The following is a 22,519-nucleotide window of genomic DNA, read 5'->3' as shown; positions in this document are numbered from 1 at the left end:
AGAGTACCTCAAATTTGCATGCAGTAGTTTTGAGAGAGATGCAAATATTTAAATTTACATCAAATGATTATTAAAAGACATCTGCATTGGGTAATGATCTCAATGCATAATTTTCAAAGATAAAAGAGATATTGAATTTAATTAATCTTGTCCTTCATATCAAGTAATCAGTTGTTAGTATAATGAACATTGAAGGTTGCTCCAAACAAGCTCCCAAGCACATAAGGAATCAAGAGGGTGGTCAGCATGGGGAACACACGTCTCAAAAGAAAAAAGTCAGATCTTCAGGTTCCGAGTTGACTAGGTGAGATGGAGAAATTATCCCAAAAGGGAAATCATCGATCTGAATTTGGCACTAGCACTCTGCAAACTTGAGGACCGCAACCACCCTAGCATCGCCGACGTTTCATGTGACCTGAAATAGATGGTAAAGAAAAAGCCTTATAAATAATCTCATTCGACAGTCCCAAAAGGAGACAAGTAAGTGAGTTGACTCGAAGTGAGAAACCTCAACTCTCTTCATGCTTAACTGAGCTAAATACTCTATGTACTAACACAGGTTAACTCTATTAACAAGGTTAGACTGTTGGAGTGGAAGTTTTTTACGCCAAAAAATATGCCAACAAAAACATATAGATTCATACATACCACTTCTTTTAACTGAAAATACTTTCGAATGGTATTTACCTCAATATTATGATGTTGTATTCTTTAAAAAAGAAGTACGTCGATATTTAAAAAATGTTAATTATGATCATAATATGTCAATGGTAGGACAATAACTTAAATGAAAATCGAAATTAAGTTTAAATCATAAAGAGATGGTTTGTGCTCCATCTCTACCAATTATGAAAGAAAGTCAACCTATTCCTGCAATTACAGTCAATCTCGCTACCTCTTTAGTTGTCGCCCCCTTCTTGCTCATTCGAAATGACTACCACAAGAAAGTCGCTCCTATCTCTAAGGGAGCTTATGCACTCCACGACTTTCTTATGTTATGGGGTCTCGAAGACTGAATTTAGCTACCAACCCTAGTAAGCAAGTGAAAAAGCCCTTTCTCCTTTCTCTAATAAGAAGGTCCGCTTTGAAGCTCCAACCTATACAAGGGGCCTTGGCCTAGCTTACTAAGCGCTGGTTCGAGACCGGCCAAGCAACCCCGGGGGTAGGAATAGTGAAAGAAAGATAGGAATANAAAGAAAGATAGGAATAGGGATGATATAATAATGCTTACCCATAATCAAGAACGAATTTCTTGATTGTGGTGCCCCTTCTTTCCATGGTTCCTTCCTTCATTTGTCTGTGTTCCATCTCTACCAATGATGAAATCAAAATGAGGTTTGTCCCTCATGCGTCTGCTTGCTACTCCCACTTTCTCTTCCTTGATCGTAGTTGGTCCTGCTTTCTCTTGTTGCTCAAGATGGTCGATTGCTGCTGTCAGCTACCTATGCCTACCCACTTCTCGCTCGACCATCTCTTTATGCTCTTTTGAATTCCTATTTTCATCCTTAATCCAACAGAAAATGTTTGAAGAATCAGCTGCCTTTCCTCTTCTGGACTCTTCTCTGACATCACAAGTGTATATTACCAGATTGTTCGGTCTCTCCCTATGGCTAAGAAGTTAGACCCAATAAGTAGCCTTTATATGCTGTCATCTCTTTCTTTGTAGATGTAGATTTTCTTCCTGTATTCTTAATTGCATTGCATAAGGACTAACCACTTTCTTGTTTGTAATTGCCTTTACTAAGTACACTAGATTCATTCCTTTTGCTCTCGAGATCCTAATGCCAACTGCAAGATAACATCAGAAGCGCCAATGCATCGTCGAATAGGTGGAAACAACTCTCTATGTACTTGTAGATGAGTAAGGACTGCAAGCTTCAAGTCCCTTCTTACTTATCATCTTTTTTAGAACCATCGAAGAACACTCGCCAATCATGAGGAGTTTCGTCTTCTTCTTCGCCTACCGCTAATAGAATAGTTTCGTCCGAGAAATGCGTCCCCTTACTAATCAAATCAAGCTTATAGTCAGCACGGGATGATCCGTAGGTGGTATGCTATTGCCTGCCCCTTTCCTTATTAAGGCTTCTCGTTGCTTTTACAGAACTCTGAGAGTCACATTTGCCACCTTGCTGGCTCATGAAGGCTTCTTTTCAAAGAGATACTTCAGCGGGTCCATCTTTGCAATCAACATGGTCGTATAGTTCAACATGTAGTGGCGTAGGCGTTGCGAGGCTCATGGTTGAGCACAACAGTTTTTTTCTAGAACCATATACCTTGTCTCATAATTAGTGAACTTTTTACCGATCTCATATATTGCTTTTTCTTTCCTACTAGTTTCATCGTGCTGACCAAGGACAGACACAACTCATAGATGCTTTCATTACTTACAGATGCATCAGGAGAGGTCGACCAGGCGTTGGCAGTACCAGGATGGGAGGATTGAATAAATATTTCTTCACTTTGTCAAACGCCCTTTGACAATCCTTCTTCCCTGTGTCTATCTTTTCTTCAAAAGACGGGGTCTTCTTCCGCCCAAGACTTGTCGATCATGTCATCGACATAGACCCCCATTTCCTTGTTCATCATATCATGAAAAAGCGTAGTCATGGCTCGTAGGTAGGTCGCCTCGACATTCTTTAGACCAAACAGAATCACCTGTAACAGAACGTACCCTTCTATCTAATATGGTGATAAACATCGTTTTCTCTGTCTTCCTCGGCCATCTTGATCTGGTTATATCAAAAGAAAGCAAGCATCTATAAAGGACAACATCCCATGTCCAGTGGTGTTGTCCACCAGAACATCGATGTGAGAAAGAGGAAAATCTTCTTTTGGGCTTGCCTTAGGCGTCTTTGGACTCACGGAACCTACTTTCAAATTGAGGGAAAAATCGTTCTTGAAGAAGCGTGACCATCCAGTGGAATCTTGTTACCCTCCCATGTGGTTATGGAGGTGGGCCTACTTTCCACTTTGTTACTATGGAGCTGGGTAGCAAGCAAGTGAATGTGATCTCGCCCTCTATCAACCGGTGTGTGTGAGCTTCGCTTCAACTAGCTCTACACCATCGTCGGCCACTTTCGCTCCTCTACAATATTCATAGATTCGTTATTTGGAAGTTAGGAACGTGACTCGTTAGCACATGCATAAGACCTTTGAATGCAAACAAATAATAGCGAGACCGCATATAAAAAAGTTTGGAACCCAAGCCGACCTTAATATTATTCAAAGGGGAAGGTTTGATAAAGGGTAGTAGGTGTTGGTATTTCCAGCCGGATTCATTAATGCAATGGAACTCAAGAAATTGAAGATCTGGCCTTGGAAGGAAATCCTTATTCAAATCATAATCTTTCAGAAGCTGGCATCGCTAGTTTACTCCTCCTCATTGATAACCAGCCAGCAGTTGCCAGATGGGACTTCCTTGCCTCCAGCCTAGCCACCTTGTCTTACCGACTTGCCTCAAGAATGGACTAGGTTTTGTGACGCTTTGCTAGCATCGAGATTGACGAGCTTGCCTTACTAATGTGCAAGAAGGCTACGTACTAAGGTGGCTCGGCTAGAGGAAGAAGCTGGAACCTATGCACTACCAAAGAATAAACATGATAGAATCAATCGATCATTGGTCCTCTTTACGCGGAGGACCAATGGTCACTCATGACTTCCGTGGACCTCATTTATATAATAATGCTCACTGTCCTCCCTCGCATGGCTTTGATTCGCTTTTTCTTCAAAAGCTTTAGGAAAGGAATTTAGAAAGCTCCAGGTCCAAATGGTAAACTCTTTTACCAGAGGAGAGAGTCAGCAAAAACCTATGAAAAGATGCTAGGATTATCATGTTGAGTTATCTCAACTGGATTGATAGCTTTGTTTTCCACCAGAAACTAATCTTCCTTGGTCTAAGGCAACACAACAAAAACAGGATGTGAGGCTTCGTCGAATGTGATTGTTATTTTTCTATATATAGCTGAAATAAACCTTCTTTTGAGAGGGAGAAAAAGTTCAACATTTACCTTCCCGTCGAGTAAGAAAATTGGCTTCCTTTGTCTCATGCAGGAAAGCATAAACTCTAGTTAGTCTGATACGTAGAAATATCTTATGACAATCTTCTTTCGATAATTGAATCTGGAAGAGAGCTCCTCCCCCTCGGTAAAGCACTCTCTTATCTTCTTAGTGGTAGTATGCTTGGAGGCATTCCTGTTGAATATCCCCGCATTCAGGTGATACCCACCTTCACTATGTGGTTCTTTTACCACTAGAATGGCCCGACTGTCAAATAGTTTCCTAAGCCGGTCTCTCACCAACTTCTTCTTTGTGGTAGGTTTTCTATCCGCATGAGTTAGCGTAACAAGAATGAATTTCTTGATTGTGGTGCCCTTTCTTTCCATTGTTCCTTCCTTCATTTTTCTATGCTCCATCTCTACCAATGATGAAATCAAAATGAGGTTTATTCCTCCTGCGTTTGCTTGTTACTCCCGCTTTCTCTTCCTTGATCGTAGTTGGACCTGCTTTCTTTTGCTGCTCAAGATGGTCGATTGCTGCTGTCAGCTACCTATGCCTGCCTGCTTCTCGCTCGACCATCTCTCTACGCTCTTTCGAATTCCTATTTTCATCCTTCATCCCGTTAAAATCCAACAGAAAATGTTTGAAGAATTAGCTGCCTCTCCTCTTCTGGACTCTTCTCTGACATCACAAGTGTATATCATCAGATTGTCCGATCTCTCCCTATGGTTAAGAAGCTAGACCCAATAAGAAGCCCTTATATGTTGCCATCTCTTTCTTTGTAGATGTAGATTTCCTTCCTATGTTCTTAGTTGCATTGCATAAAAACTAACCACTTTCTTGTTTGTGATTACCTTTACTAAGTACACTAGATTCATTCCTTTTGCTCTCGAGATCCTAATGCCAACTGCAAGATAACATTAGAAGCGTCAATGCATCGTCGAATAGGTGGTAACAACTCTCTATGTACTTGTAGTTCAGTAAGGATTGTAAGCTTCAAGCCCCTTCTTACTTATCTTCTTTTTTAGAACCGTCGAATAACATTTACCAATCATGAGGAGTTTTGAGAGAGATGCAAATTTTTAAATTTACATCAAATGATTATTAAAAGACATATGTATTGGGTAATGACCTCAATGCATAATTTTCAAAGATAAAAGAGATATTGAATTTAATTAATCTTGTCCTTCATATCAAATAATCAATTGTTAGTATAATGAACATTGAAGGTTGCTCCAAACAAGCTCCCAAGCACATAAGGAATCAAGAGGGTGGTCAGCATGGGGAAAAAAGTCAGACCTTCAGGTTTCGAGTTAACTAGGTGAAATGGAGAAATTATCCCAAGAGGGAAATCATCGATATGAATTTGGTACTAGCACTCTGCAAACTCGAGGACCACAACCACCTTAACATCGTCGACATTTCACGTAACCTGAAATAGGTGCTAAAGAAAGAGGCTTATAAATAATCTCATTCGACAGTCCCAAAATGAGACAAGTATAAGTGAGTTGACTCGAAGTGAGAAACCTCAACTCTCTTCATGCTTAACTGAGCTAAATACTTCATGTACTAACACAATTAACTCTATTAACAAGGTCAGAGTGGAGGAGTGGAAGTTTCCTATGCCAACAAATATGCCAACAAAAACATATAGATTCATACATACTACTTCTTTTAACTGGCAATACTTTTGAATAGTATTTACCTTAATATTATGATGTTGTATTTTTCTAAAAATGCATATAGTTATGTAAATCTTCTAAGATATTTTTTTGATAATCATTTCAATTTTTTTTAATTTTAAAAAATTAAATAGAACACGTCAAAAGCTTAAAAATGAAAATGAAAAATGATATATATATATATATATTATATATATATATATATATATATATATTATATATATAAGCCAAACACGGCGCCGTAGCCTTGGGAAAATCAACAATTTAATGATAAATAAAAACAGTAAATTCACAGTATTTATTTGATTGTGTTTTAGTTTTTTGTCATTAAAAAGAAAGAAAATGAAAAAGAAAAATGGTCATGTGGACATTTATGAAACTCTGACTTTTAAAAAGGTAGGGGCAAAAATAAACAAATAATAATAATAATAATAATAAAACAACATAAATTTAATGGTGGGATCTTAGATTGGACAGAGGCGAAAAACAGAAAAAAGTTATTCTATAAAAAGGAAAAAGATGATACATTATTTGACTAATTTGGAGTAGGAGACATTCAATTTCAACGGTCCCATTTTAAACAATGTTCAATGAACATTTAAAGTTTTATATTTCTTCTTCTTTTATTTTCCCCTTTTCGTTTTAATAAAGAAATAAATTTATTCAAACATTAACAAATTATCAAAAACACTGTATTTAACTTTTGGAGTTCAAATACATTGGCATGTGGCTAACTATTCTTATTTATTTTTAATATATATATATATATTTTTTTTGTGTGAGCGAAGAAGGAGAAAGCATAGAGAATAGTGCATTTTGGAATGCATCAAAGTATTATCCTATATAAAATGAGCTATAAGGAGAGAATTTTTACACCTTCGTCCTTTTCTTACATTTTTTGTAATTTTTATTTGTTTTTTTTTAAAAAAAATATTAAGATTATTGAGTTGATTACATATACACATGAGAAGTAGTATAATTTTTTTAGGTAGAGTGTGATTTAAACCATAAATATGAAACATCACGATCTAACGTAGCGACATTTATGATAAATAAGTGCAGTGTCAATGAAGAATTATAACAGTTTTCATTTCGTTTTTTTGTATTTTTCTTCATCTGCTTCATGTTCTACTAATATGTAATTTCTCTTTCATGGTTGTTATTGTAAACCACTAACATTCTGCTATGTGGCACTATTATGCAAATAAATATCGCTACACGACGATCGTCAGGTGCTACGAAGGCCGATCGTCTTATTCAATTTTCTTCTGTCGTTTATGCTCTCTACCAATCGTGTAGTAACTTTCCTCTATTGTCTAAATCCTATCATGTACTCTCCTTCGTGTACACTTCAACCCAATCGTCCACTTTCAATCGTGTACTTTCTGTCGCCTACACGATCAACCTAATCGTGCAATCTTCCACCCATTTTCTACACGCTTTCCCTTATCGTGTAGATGTTTGTCCTATCGTTTACCCTTTTCTCAATGATCGTCTAGGTATTTGACCATGATCGTCTGGCTTTTCTCTCAACGATCGTTTAGTCTTTGACTGTGATCGTTTACCTATCTTTTCTTCCTCATCCTTACAATTTATGAACAGGCAGCTATGTCTTTGCCCAGTTACACCTATTTAGGGTCGAAATGGTATGTTTTTTTCATGTTTGGGTGTGATGTAGACCATAGACATAAAAAAAAAAAATCATGATCTAACAGTAGAGATATGTTTGAATGGACAATCACATACTTTGTCACTAAACTATTCATGATGCAATATTCATGTATTGGTGTGACTTTTTAAGTAATACACTATGAGTGTAATTTAAACCATAGATATATGAAAAAAAATATTAATATTTAATGGTGGATATATGTTTGAATAGATAATCACATCTTTTACTTTTTAAAATCTCATAAATTTCAATTTTATCTTTTTTCTTCAAATAGTTATTAATATTCAAGTTAAACAATGTAACAAACTATTTGATATAGTAATTATAATATTTTAAAACCTTTTATCTCTATGTACTAAAGGAAAGTAAAAATTTCATGTGGTATGGACTAGTATATGAAAAAGGTGTTCACTATAGTTTCAAAATCATCTACAATTCATATTTAATATCGAGTTTAAAACGCTAATATTATAACTTAATCGAATTTTTCTCCAAAAAGAAAAAAAATATAAATAAATCGATTTGTTAAAAAAATTGATTAAAACATGACGATTTTGAAAAAAAAAAAAAAAACAAAAGTTCAAATCCTCGTACATATACATTTAAATATATACATACGTATACAAAAGAGTTTTTAAAATACGTGTTTTTTTTTTTTGGCAAATTACCATTTCTGCTCTAAGCATTATTTTTGCAAAACAAAAAGCAAAAATGCAATTAAAATATTTCCCATGAAAGTTAGAAGTGCTTCTTCATGAAAACTTTCAATTGCCTTTTTAATTACTTTTTGAATTTTTCAAAATCGTACCGTCTTACCTAATCAAGCACTATAAAAATTTCAAAAAAAAAAAAAAAAGGAAAAAAAATCTAAATTGTTATAAGACATCAAGAATAAGAAACAAAGAAAAACAATTAGAGAAAATAAAAATGGAAAAGAGAAATTAGAAAGAGGAAATATTATTTATGTTGCAGTGAATTTTAGGGGGTGTTTGTATTGAGAGATTTGAGATGAGAATGAGGTTGGGAATGGATAAGGAATAAACATACCCTTCTTTAGTACAAGTTTTGTAGCTTTTGCATAAGAATAAGCTTTTCACATGCATCAATTATATCCATGATTCTCATCCAAAAAGGTAGATTTTCTTTATTTTCATTCTCATTAAGTTATCTAATCAAAGTAACTTTAATTATAAATTTCTCATTTTATAAATACTTGTAATTAATATTAGGGCGGTTTTTAAATATAAAAAAATGAATCAAAATATTTATAAAACATAACAAAATTTTAGAACTATCAATGATAGATGCTGATAGATATTGATAGATACTGATAGATTTCTATCAGTGTCTGACATTGTTAGACATTGATAGAAATCTATCAGTGCCTATCAACATCTATCATTCATAGTTCCGAAATTTTGCTATATTTTATAAATATTTTCAGCAGTTTTACCATTTGAAATAATTTTTCTTAATATTATTATTTAATTGTTAAATAATTAACTTTTCTCAAAACTTTGAATTGAATTTATTGTTTATCAAGTAATCTATTAAAATTTTACAAAGTTTTCAGGATTAATTTTACAAATTAAATACAAAAACAATTTATTTCCATAAATCTTATAACATTCTCATGACACAACCAAACATAGTCATCTTAGATTCTCATCAATCTTATTCCTAAGCATCCTTAATTTCTGGACATTTATAAAATCTTAAACCAATCGGTCCCTTAGAAGGTACCATATAAAACTATTTATATGATTTGGTAAAATATAAATTATAGAGTGTAGTTCAAATTTTGTAACTTATGGTGAGATATTATGGATTTTTGTAACCTAGGTAAGTTATGGATATGTACTAATCAAAGATTACATTTATAATATAAATTAACTGCAAAATGTATTTTTCTCTCTCTTAAGAAGTATCAAAAATTCATCTGACACTCCTGTATTAAAAAAGTGAAAGCACAAACTTTTATAAGAAGCGAACAATTTTGAAATAGGAACACAAACAAATTCTTTTACAATGGTATTGATTTGGTTTTAGAAAATTAAGCCTAATTACTCTCGTATTCTTGTAATGATTTGCATCTTTCAATAAAAAAGTTAAATTCTTAGACAAATTCTAAAAAATTATATTTTTTAGTTTTTAGAACTTGACTTGATTTTTAATAACACCGATAAAAGGTAGAAAACAAAACGAAAAATTTAGAGATGAAATGAGTCTTCATCGGGCCGTTTTGAGCATCAACTTGAAGTTGATGGAGTGAGTTATTATAATTCACTCCATGTTTAGAGTATCAAATTTAATAATGATGTGTATACCTATTTATAATAGTATAGTAAATACTATATCAAAATCCTCTTTACTACAGTATTTACTATTTCTCACTCATCTCTCATTTTCTTCTTTACTACGGTGCTTACTATTTCCTATCCCAAACAAAAATAGTTTCCTCAAACATAAACTATTATAATACAGACTAAAAAAGTTTGCACTCCAAACACTAATGATTACAACTTACTGATTATTATAACTCATTGACTATGATAACCAACTCAACGCTCCAAATACCGCCCCCTATAAATTTAATTTTCAAGAAGTAAAAACCAAAAATTAAATGACTACCAAATAGAAGCATAGCTTTCTAGTTTTCAAAACTTGGTTCAAATTTTTAAAACTATTTTAAAAATATTAATAGAAACTAGAAAGTGATTTTTTTTAATAATGTTATTTTAATAAATAATGGTAAAAATAAAGTAGAGTGGAAAATATTGAAAAAAAATAGGGTCGGAAAATCGTGGACCCGATACACGATTATAAGAGAACGTGTGTGTGGTCTACGATTTAAACTCCACCTGGCTTCAAATTTTGTCAGATAAGGATACATGTGTACAAGAAGGAAATCGTGGACCTGTCAAACTTATTTTGTTCCTCCTCTATTCCAACCCTTCATTCTGTTATCAAACTTTTTGTTTTCATTTTTCTTCCTTGAATCCTCACTAGCTGTCAACCTTTCTTCTTCGATGACACCAAGAGCCACAATATTTATAGTTTTTTATTATTCTTATTTTCAATTTTATTGATATTCTTGAACAGGAGTGTTAAGATTCAACCAGATTCATAAGATTAAATATTCTAAAACGTACGATTCCTCTAAAAATCTATTCAAATCATGATTTAACTTGGTTTACCTCCATATCTTCACCACATTTGGTATTTGTTCTTTCTATGTATTTTGTGTCAAAAGAAAAAGGGTTTTCAAATCCTTTTTTCCCTTCAAAGAAAAAGATGGAGGCAACGTAAGAAAGAAAATTGTAAAAAAATAAAAATAAAAAATAACTCGTGGATGGGGTCCACAATTTTGGACTCATGGTAATCACCTGGCAGTCACGTTGGTACAAGGTACACGATTTTTATCACATCCAAACCCATCCTATTTTTGTCAATAGTTTGGCCTTTAACCTTATTTCTAAAATTTATTTATTCAACCACCTTATTTTTTAAAAGGTTTTCTTTGGTACCATATTCTTGTCATTATTTTAAAAAACTATATTATTCTTGAATTTAATCCCAAAAGATAAAAAAAGAATTTGATAAAAGAAATATGCTTAATTTTCAAAAATCAAAAATAAAAATCCATACTCTTCTCATTCTATAAATAGGTTGAAATCGTTTTTTTTATAAAAAAAACTAAAAATAATGGCAAAAATACTAGAGGGAAGATTTTAAAACTTTTTGACATACACAATATATATATATATTAAGAGAAGATAATACAAAAGAATTACACTCATTTTGGACTAAAGACGAAAGTCATAAAGGGAAGGAGTTAAACCAGAACTAGGGGATTCATTATCAATAACATAGGAAGCCAAAGAGTGAGCTAAATTGTTGCAATTACAGTCTGATTGAAAAGAAAGAAAGAAGATGAAGAGTTTCATGAATTTTATCACACCAAACACCAATTTCATTTATGTATGAAGAAGAACCATCAAGGACTTTAACTGCAATAAAGGAATCAAAATTAATTTGAAGATGATGAAGATTGAGGCTAAGGGTCAAATTAATTCCATGATGAATAGTTGTCATTTGTCAATTCCACATGAGTTGGATTCTAGAGGGGATCAAATTCTTGACTTGAAGCTTCTATTAGAAGCCTCGAAGAGTCTCTGATGACATACTCAAATTTACATCAATGTCCGAGTCCCATAATACTGTTTCTTCCTTTAGATACAAAATATTCCAACCATATCTTATATAAAGAGTTTATATAAGGCCGAATCATAAAATGATTAGTTTCTCAGTATAATACTATAGCTTGAAGAAACTAACTTCTCACTAGTTGACCATAGGTAACTTGACCTTAATCCTAAGTGAGTTGTGAACTTTTGTCTATGAGTGCAATCCTTTGATCTGTAAGGGTGAGAGTGGCTAGTTTCACCAACTTAATTTACTTACCATTTTAGGGATTTCTTCGAGTAGGGAGTTGGGAATACAACTACACAAGATGAAATTCACTCCTTCTCATCGTTAAGGAAAGTAGATAAATTTCTATCTTAATAGCTGATTGTTTAGGATTGCTTATGTGGTAGGGTTCAGTATTCGAAAATTGAGGAAGTTGATCGTGTTTATGACTTCCTTGTAGGATTGAACTCCAAGCTTGATGCAGTTAGCAATCGAATACTCGGACAACGACTAATACCATCTCTAATGGAAACCTGTTCTGAAATTCGTTTGGAGGAAGATAGATCAAGTGCTATGAACAATCTTGTTGTCATTGCCATTGACTCTGTTGCCTTTGGTGTAAAATCATTTGGATTTGATAGTGACAAGCAGAATGGTAAACCTCCTCCAATATGTGAACGTTGCAAGAAACCGTGGCATACTAAGGAACAATGTTGAAAGTTACCTGGTTGACCCCCGAATGGCAGACGTCGCCCTCCAAATGACAAGTCAAAGTCTGGCTGAGCACTCATAAGTGAGTCTACTGATAATGCATCAAAGTTTCAGGAGACCAACTAGAATGACCCAAGTATTGTTAGGGTCGGTACGATTGTCTAGTCAGGTACCCTTAAATCCTTTAGTCTTCTTATTGAGGGAAAATAAACATAGATACTGAACTCAGGAGCAACAGATCACTTAAACATGGATACAAAACTCAGGAGCAACAGACTACTTAACTGGCTCATCTGATCGATTTCTCTCATATTTTTTCGAGTACTGGTGATGAGAGGATTCAGATTGCAAATGGGTCACTTGCTTCTATTGCAGGGAAGGGTCATCTTTCTCCTTTCTAAGGTTTAATCTTACAGAATGTATTGCATGTTCCGAAAATATCTTATAACTTGTTGTCTATCAGTAAAGTAACTAGGGATTTAAATTGTAGAGTTGTTTTCTCACTAGATACTATTTTGTTTCAAGACTTGAGCTCGGGAACAACGATTGACAAAGACCGACATGACAGGGGTCTTGTAACAGAAAGAACCGAGACAAAAGAAGTAGTAGTCAGTTTATCATTGTTTTCTTCTTTCTGTTTTGTTTGTTGTAACCACCAGCTCATTAAGAGCTTGTTCCGTTGAAAATATGAGCCTGTATGAAAGGCGACAGAATGAGAGAGTATGAGAGAGAGCATTCATTTTGTAAAAAGGTTTAAAAGAAGAAGTAATAAAGATACCTTCCCTTTTTGCACAGTGGACGTAGGCTTTTGGCCAAACTACTTAACTTCTTATGTTCTTTCTTTCTCAACGATCGTCTAGTTCTTTCTTAAGTATCATCTACAAGATCGTTTAGTTCCTCTTGCATCATCTATACGATCGTCTAGTTCCACTTTGCATCGTTTACACAATCGTTTAGTTCCTCTTACTATTGTCTACATGATCGTCTAGTTCCTCTTACTATTGTCTCAATGATCATGTAGTGCTTCTTAGTATCATCTACACTATTGAACTATCGTCTAGTTCCTCTAAGAGTCGTCTACACGATTGAGATCGCACATGGGTAAACGATTAAACTTTTGAAGCGGAAAGGATATTGTCTTCCCTAAGTGTTGAAGTGAAGTAGACCATTAATACTGAATAGATTGGTCTTGCAAAACAAGAGAATTATAGTTAATCTGGGACCACAAGACTCAATTTCATTTTTGATGATGTTGCCTCTAGGAGTTTTTCTAGGACTAGTTTATTATCTTCATTTTCAACTTCTGAAAAAGATTATTTATTATGGCATTTTCTTCTTGGTCATCTAAACTTTCAATATATGATGTATTTATTTCCCCATTTATTTCATTGTGTGGATGTTTTTTCTTTGTCGTGTGATGTGTGTATATGTGCAAAACAACACCGTGTTACCTTCCCTTCTCAGCCTTACAAACCTTCCTAGTCATTCCATTTGGTCCATATTTGAGGTCCTTCAAACATCACTACTTTATCCGATAAGCTTTGGTTTGTCACTTTTATTGATGATTACACTCGTCTTACATGGGTGTTTTTTCTCATTGACAAGTCAGAAGTGGTATCTGGGTTTCAACAATTCTATGCTACAGTAGAAACATAGTTCAACACCAAGATTGTCATTCTTCGAAGTGACAATGGCCGGAAGTTCATTAATAACAACATTCGTGAGTTTTTGACTTCGAAGGCATTATCCATCAAAATTTGTGTGCTTACACTCATCAATAAAATGAGGTGGCTGAACGAAAAAATCGTCACCTCATCGAAGTTGTCTGGTCCTTTATGCTCCCTCCATCTCTTCCCTCGTATTTATAGGGTGATGCGGTTCTTACTGCAACCCATCTCATTAATTGGATACCCTCTCGTGTTCTGAAATTCGAAACACCTCTTGAACGTTTCAAAGAGTCTTACCAATCCATGCGTCTCATTCCTGATGTTCCTCTTCGGGTGTTTGGGTGTACTGTTTTTGTCCATAGTTATGGTCCTCACCAAACTAAATTCGCTCCTCGTGCTCAGAAGTGTGTCTTTGTTGGGTATCTCCTTCACCAGTGGGGTTATAAGTGTTTTCATCCATCCTTTAGGAAATACTTTGTCCCTACGGATGTCATGTTCCTTGAAGATAAACCCCTTTTTTCCCGTTAGTCATCTTCAAAGGGAGAATACTAGTGAAAAGACTAACTCGTCCACATATTCTATTCCTATGGAATTTCTTCCTGAGCCTATCCTGGATATAAATAACACTGTTCTTCTTATTAAACAAGTTTCCTGGATAACATACTACAGGAAGAATCTTAGAAAGGAAATAGCGCCTCCTGTTGTTCCACAGGATACTGTCCATGAATCGGAACTGACACCAGCTCAGGTTCAAGGTACGTTTGTTTCTGATAATACTGATGAGTGTGTTAAGGATGATGTGATTGAAAGTGATGAAACTAATGAGATTGTTCTAGACAATGACAAAGCTGTAGATAGTAATGAATCATCAGGGGAAATTAAGAAGGATGAGGACTTGCTGCAAGTGAGCAAGGATGACCATCGTTCTCTTACTAATGAGAGGTCTGGTGAAACAGGAGATTATGATGCCACCCTTGATATACCTATTGCTCTATGGAAAGGGACTAAGTTGTGTATCAAGTATTCCATGCATAGTTTCCTCTCTTATAGTAACAAGTCTTCTGGGTTTAGAGCTTTCACTACGAACATGGATACTATGACAATTCCAACCAATGTGCAGATGGCTATGGAGATTCCCGAATGGAAGGCTGCAGTTATGGAAGAGATGAAAGCTCTTGAGACGAATAAAACGTGGGACCTTGTAGCTCTTCCTAAAGGGCATAACATTATTAGGTGCAAATGAGTGCGCACTGTTAAGTATAAGTTTGATGAAACTATAGATAGGTACAAAGTTATATTGGTTGCTAAAGGGTTTACTCAGACGTATGGAATCGATTACTCAGAAAAATTCTCTCCAGTTATAAAACTGAACACGATTTGGATCTTTCTCTCAGTGGCCATTAACAAATACTGGCCTCTTCGTCAATTTGATGTGGAGAATGCATTTTTGAATAGTGAATTAGAAGAAAAGGTCTATATGAGTCCTCCTCATGGGTTTGAAGCTCAATTTAATCATCAAGTTTGTAAGCTTAGAAAACCCCTATGTGGTTCGAAACAACCTTCGAAGGCTTGGTTTGATAGGTTCACCATCTTTGTTAAGTCCCAAGGGTTCATTTAAGGGCACTCTGATCATACCTTGTTCACAAAGAAGTCAACATCGGGAAAGTTGGTTGTTCTAATTGTGTATGCTGATGATATCATTCTGTCAGGTGATAATGCCGCTGATGATATAGTTAGTTTATGCAGGTACCTTACGAGAAACATATGAAGGTTGTTATTTGGGAAAAGGCCTAATGTTCAGGAAATATGATAGAAGATGCATTAAGGCTTATACTGACTCTGATTGGGCAGGATCTGTTATAAACCGAAAGTCAACTTCAAGGTATTATACTTTTGGGGTAATCTTGTTACTTGACGGAGTAAGAAGCAAGATGTGGTTGCTAAGTGTTGAAGCAGAATATAAGACTATGAGTCTGGAAATATGTGAAGAGATATAGTTGAAGAAAGTTTTATAACAAGGCTACTATAAGTATAGCCAACAACCCAATGCAACATGATAGAATTAAACATGTGGAGATCAACAGACACTTCATTAAAGAAAAATTGGACAGTGGCAGTATTTATATTTTCTACATCCTTCAAGTCAACAAGTTGCTGACATCCTCACTAAAGGGTTACTAAGGCAAAGCTTTGATACTTGTATTAGCAAGTTGGACCTTATTGACATTTACACCCCAACTTGAAGAGGAGTATTGAAAACTGTTATATATGTCCTAAGGGCATTTTAGTCTTTTTATATTTCTCTACTTTTCCCTACTGTATTAGGGATTGCCTTAGTCTATTTATATGTTGGGTATGTGATGTTTGTAAATAGGTTGAATAATAAAAACTCTCATATCGTGATTTTTTCTCCCTAATTTAGGGTCTTCCATGTAAAACTTATTCTTTTACTTCTTTCTCCTTTATTTTAATAGAAGGAAATGCCTATTGGTCATTGAAGAAGGGTGCAGAGACTTTGAAACTAGTGAGTTTTTCAGAAATGTGGTGGAAGTTGTTGACTGTGCATTGGTGTGCATATATTTATCTATTAATACTGATAGATGGAGTACCATGGCAGGCATTTTGTCAAAGCTACCTCAAATGCAAGGCGATTTAACTTCATTAGTGTCATGTTCTTATTCCTTTGTGGCAAGTTTTATGCTAGTTTTTTTTTCCCTTTTTTATGTAAGAATTTGTGATTTTCATTTAATATTTTGATATTACATACAAAAAAAATTGAGTGAGTATGAAAAGAAAAGGCCCTAGCTTATATCTATCATGAAAGAGCTGTAATTACAAAAAGAAGTGGGAAGAGTACACCAATATTTACTCAGCCTGTGGGTGAGTATCTCTATCTCATTGAAGAAAGTAGAATTTGTTTAATATTCTTCTTTTTGGATAAATATTAAATTACCAATTGACTCTAAAGTAGTTTAAGTTGATAGGTGAAGATAAATGTTGAAAGTAGGGTTTTAACCTAGGGGTATTTTTCTAATTATCTTCCACCCTAGGGTTCTTTACTGTCTATTTATTCGCCCTGTTCCCTTGTATTCAATGTATCAATTCAATAATAAGAAAAAAGTCTGTATCGTGGTTTTTCTCCCTGTTCTAGTGTTTCCACGTAAACTGTGTATTGGTCTCTCTTTTTTTCTTGCCTCTTTTATATTTCATCATGGTATCATGACGACGAAACCCTAGCTGTCATCAACAAGAACCAACCACAAACGTCTTTAGCAACCCCTGTGGGAACTGATGGAGCTCCAATCGTGGACATGAAATCTTTCATTCAAGCGGCTGTGGAGGAGTATCTTCAAGCCGCCCTACCGCAGCTAATCCCAGCCACCGTAGCTGTCCAGTCGCTGCTAATAGACGAGACGTTCCAGACCGACGCCGTCTTCAATGGTCAGAGACGCTCGATCCAGGAGTCGTAGAGAATGTTATCGACGTTGTTCTAGACCGAGGACTCGTGCGACGGTCAGAGACGTGGGATTGGGCCAAGCTGCATCGGTGGGATACCGCAAAACCCTTCGTCCACACCGATCATGCCGCACGAGCCAGTCGCTCTTGTCTCTGTCCAACTGCAGCCGTTTCACATGTTGATCATCCCGCATGAGCCGATCACTTCTGTCTCTGTCCAACCATAGCCATTTCGAGTGTCGATCCGAGCAGATGACCCAACACAGCCTCTGTTCGTGACTTCTCTAGCCGGCGGCTCGATTCCAGCATACATAACTGGTTCTTCCCATACCCAGTCGTCGGTCGTAGCTTCCTTTCCAGCCACGCTAAATCATGGTGGCTCGGCCCAATACCCTGATGATGTCCGACGACAGTTGGCGTATCTCCAAATGCAGATTTCAGATTTGGAAACGACTCTTGGCACAAATCCTCAACCTGTCACCACAGAGAATCCGGTAAATTCGTTCTCTATTTTGCCCAATACAACTTACTTATCTGGCTTAATAGGAAATTCTGTAGGATTTTTGGTAGGAGAAAAATTGAACGGCCAGAATTATTTCTCTTGGCCCCAATCGATCAGAATGGCCTTAGAGGGAAGGCACAAATGCAGGTATCTGACAGGAGAAATTCCAAAACCTATCCCGGGCGATCCTCAAGAAAGAATTTGGAAAGAGGAGATTCTCTATTACACTTTGTTCTCATTAGTAGTATGGAGCGACAGATTTGCCGACCTTTATTGTATGCAACAACTGCTAAAGATATCTGGGAGGCAGCAAAGGACCTGTACTCAAAGCAACAGAATGCATCTCCGCTGTACACACTACACAAGCAGATCTATGAGTGCAAATAAGGGACCATAGATATCACATTCTACTTTAATAAACTGTCAGTGTATTGGCAAGAGATGGACCTTTGCCGAGAGATTGTCTGGAACTGTGCACAAGATGGGGCCCAATACTTGAAATTTGAAGAGGCTGACCGGGTGTATATGTTCCTGGCGGGATTGAACCCCAAATTTGATAATGTTCGAAGTCGCATATTGGGTAAATGACCTACACCCTCTCTCTGGATCACATGCTATGAACAATCCTGTTGTTGTTTCCATTGATGCATCAGCCTTTGTTACGAAGGAATCTAGTGCCGACGGTGATAAAAGCCCACACCTGTTTGTGAGCATAGTAAGAAGCCATGACATACGAAGGACCAGTGCTGAAAGTTGCACGGGAGACCCCCAAACAGTAGGCGACAACAGTCACATGATAAATCAAACTCTAGGCGTGCCCTCATAAGTGACTCAGTTAATGAGAATACACAACATCAACCCTCAGCCAATAATAAGACCAATTTAAGTGCGGTCGGGGTGAGTGTTATTGCACAACCATGTACATTTCCCTCTTTTAGTCTTATTAGCATTAATGGCAAGAAACCCTGGATTGTAGATTCAGGGGCCATAGATCACCTCACCAGTTCTTCAGATCTGTTTATTTCATACTGTCCGAGTGCAGGGAATGAACGTATTAGAATTGCAGATGGGTCATTTTCCCCGGTTGCAGGGAAAGGACATACCTCTCCGTTTGATGGTTTAACACTACATGATACACTACATGTGCCTAAAATTTCATATAATCTTTTACCGGTCAGTAAAATTACGAGAGATCTGAATTGTAAGGCCATTTTCTCACTAGATTCTATTGTGTTTTAGGACTAGAAGTCGGGGATGACGATTGACACTGCTCGACACGATAGGGGACTCTAATTCCTTTCTGACGATGCTTCTTCTAGGGAGGATCATAGAACTGGTTTTATGTCTTTAAATTTTTCTACTTCCGAAAAATGACTTTATGTTATGGCATTATCGTTTAGGATTTTCAAACTTTCAATATATGAAATATTTATTTCCGCATTTATTCCGCAATGTTAATATAACCTCTTAAATTGTGATGTGTGTATTCGTGTCAAACAAGGTCGTGTTACTTTTCATTCTCAACCTATAAGTCGTCCAATCCTTTCTTCCTAATTTATTGTGATGTTTGGTGACCCTCATCTACTACTACCTTCACTGGCAAACGTTGGTTCGTCACCTTCATTGACGACCGCACCCGCCTCACTTGGGTTTTCTTACTTACTGATAAGTCTGAGGTGTTTTCTGTCTTTCAACAATTCTATACAACTGTTGAAACCCAGAAGATTGTAATTTTGAGGATTGATAATGGGCGAGAGTTCTTTAACACCTATTTCCGAGAATTTCTTGTGTCTAAGGAGATTGTCCACCAGAGCTCATGTGCTTATACTCCCCATCAGAATGGAATAGTCGAGCATAAACATCATCATCTGGTGGAAGTCGTCTGGTCTTTAATGTTGTCTGCAACTCTTTCGTCCTATCTGTGGGGAGATGCCATTCTTATTGTCGCCCACCTCATTAATTGCATGCCCTTTTGTGTCCTTGACTTTCATAATCCCTTGGACCTATTCAAAGAATCCTATCCGACTACTCGTTTTATTTTTTATGTTCCCCTCTAGGTCTTCAACTGCGTTGCGTTTGTCCATTCCCATGGCCCAAATCGCACAAAATTCACTCCACGTGCTCAGAAATGTGTCTTTGTTGGGTACCTTCTCCACCAACGTGGGTATAAGTGCTATTATCCGTCTTCTCGTAAGTATTTTGTCTCCATGGACATTACTTCCTTGAGGATCAACCCTTCTTTCCCGTTTGTCCTCTTTAGGGGGAGAGCTTGAGTGAAGAGACTAACTGGTTTTCCTATGCTATTCCTTTAGAATCCGACCCGATTCTTTCTCCCAGTTCTGAAAATGCCTGCCGGTCCTTCCTATCAACCAAATTCCATGGATAACCTACTATAGGAAGAATCTTAGAAAGAAAGGAGCCATCTATTGAACATTCGGCTCCGATCCATGAATCAGACTCTGCATCAGGTCCAGGTACATGTATTCCTGTAACTAATGATGTTTATATTAGGGGTGTTCATGGGTTGGACTGGGTTGGATTGAAAAACTTTTTAAACCCAACCCAATTGTTCGAGTTGTACATTTTTTCAACCCAAATAACCCTTATTAAAAAATGAACCTAGCCCAACCCAACCATGAAATATTTGAGTTGGGTTGGTTCAGGTTAATCGGGTTATTTATTTAAAATTTTGTTCTAAAAAGAAACAAAATGTAAATATGTAAAATTCTAATTGAATTATTTTCATATATTGAATTAAGATTAACAACTTAATTTCAATTTATATAGTGAAAAATTTCTTTCTAAAGTGCAAAGAAACTACTTTAAGAGTTGTTGAAGAATAAATTATTCAAAAAATATTGAAATTAAATCAAACTAAAATCAACATATGTATATATAATTGTGTTATAAGTAATACAATTTTTTTTTAAGTTAATAATAAATTTGGGTCGGTTTAGGTTGATTTGGTTATATTAAATGAACCCATGAACCAACCCAACCCATAAAATTTTCATTTGTTTGAACCCAATCCAACCCAAATGAGTTGATAACCCAACTCAAACCGTATGGGTTGGGTTGGGTTGATCAGTTTTTTCAGGTCATCGGGTTTTTTGAACACCCCTAGTTGATATATGTATGGAGACTGACAAATGCAAAGAGGATAAGGACAAAGGAGGTGACAATACCGAAAATGTGATAGATGAGGAGACAACTAAGAATGATAGCAGTAGAGAAAAAATGCCAGCAATTGGTGAGGAAGTGGAGAGTACTACTGAAATCCCTGATATACAGATGACCAAACATACTAAGAAATCAGGAAAGTTGGAAAATCATGATGCCTCTCTCAACCTCCCTATAGCGCCGAGGAAAGGTACTCGTTCATGCACGGAGTACTCTATGCACAGCTGCATGACATATAGAAATCTTCCTCCCGTATTTAAAGCTCTCACTACCAGCTTGGATACTATCATGGTCCCAAGCAGTATTCGTGAAGCAATAGAGAGTTCTGAATGGAAAACGGTTGTTATGGAAGAAATTAGGGCTCATGAGAAAAATGAAACTTGGGAACAAGTGTCTTTACTTGAAGGGCACAAGACAGTTGGATGCAAATGGGTGTTCATCGTAAAGTACAAATCAGATGGGATGATTGATCGGTATAAGGCCAGATTGGTTGCTAAAGGCTTCACTCGAACCTTCGGAGTTGATTACTCTGAAACATACTCTCTCGTGGCTAAACTCAACACTATTCGGGTATTGTTGTGAACAAAGATTGGCCACTTCACCAGTTAGATGTTAAGAATGCATTCCTGAATGGAGAACTTAAAGAGGAAGTCTATATGAGCCCCCCTCCTGGGTTCAAGAGTCAGTTCAAGCACAGGGTATGCAGACTGACAAAGTCGTTATATGGGTTGAAACAGTCTCCAAGGGCTTGGTTTGACAGGTTCACCACATTTGTTAAAGCACAAGGATATAAACAAAGGCACTCGGATCATACACTGTTTATAAAAAGGTCAAGCTCCTGGAAGATTACAGTCCTCATAGTGTATGTTGATGATATTGTTCTATCTGGCGACGATGAGGGTAAAATTACGAGGCTTAAAACAAAAATAGCTAAAAAGTTTGAGATTAAAGACCTCGGTAAGCTAAGATACTTCTTTGGAATGGAAGTGGCCCGATCAAGAGAAGGTATTTCAGTGTCGCAACGAAAATATACACTGGACTTACTCAAAGAAACAGGCATGACTAGGTGTAAACCAGCTGACACACCCGTGGAGTATATACAAACTTGGTGTTATAAACAACAAAATTCCTGTTAATAAGGAAAGGTATCAGAGGTTGGTTGGGAAGTTGATCTACCTGTCCCATACAAGACCAGATATTTCATATGCAGTGAGCGTGGTAAGCCAATTTATGCAAGCTCCCTATGAGGAGCATATGACTGCGGTTGAGTCTATCCTTTGGTACTTGAAGGGGACTCATGGTAAGGGCCTGATGTTCAGAAAGCTCGGAAAAAGGGCTATCAAAGCATATACCAATTCTGATTGGGCAGGCTCTATCGTTGATAGAAAGTCAACCTTCGGATACTGCACCTTTATCTGGGGTAACATTGTCACATGATGAAGTAAGAAACAGGGAGTGGTTG

Source organism: Benincasa hispida, chromosome 2 (genome assembly GCF_009727055.1).
Source record: "Benincasa hispida cultivar B227 chromosome 2, ASM972705v1, whole genome shotgun sequence".
Taxonomy (NCBI): domain Eukaryota; kingdom Viridiplantae; phylum Streptophyta; class Magnoliopsida; order Cucurbitales; family Cucurbitaceae; genus Benincasa; species Benincasa hispida.
This window is presented reverse-complemented; position numbering follows the sequence as displayed.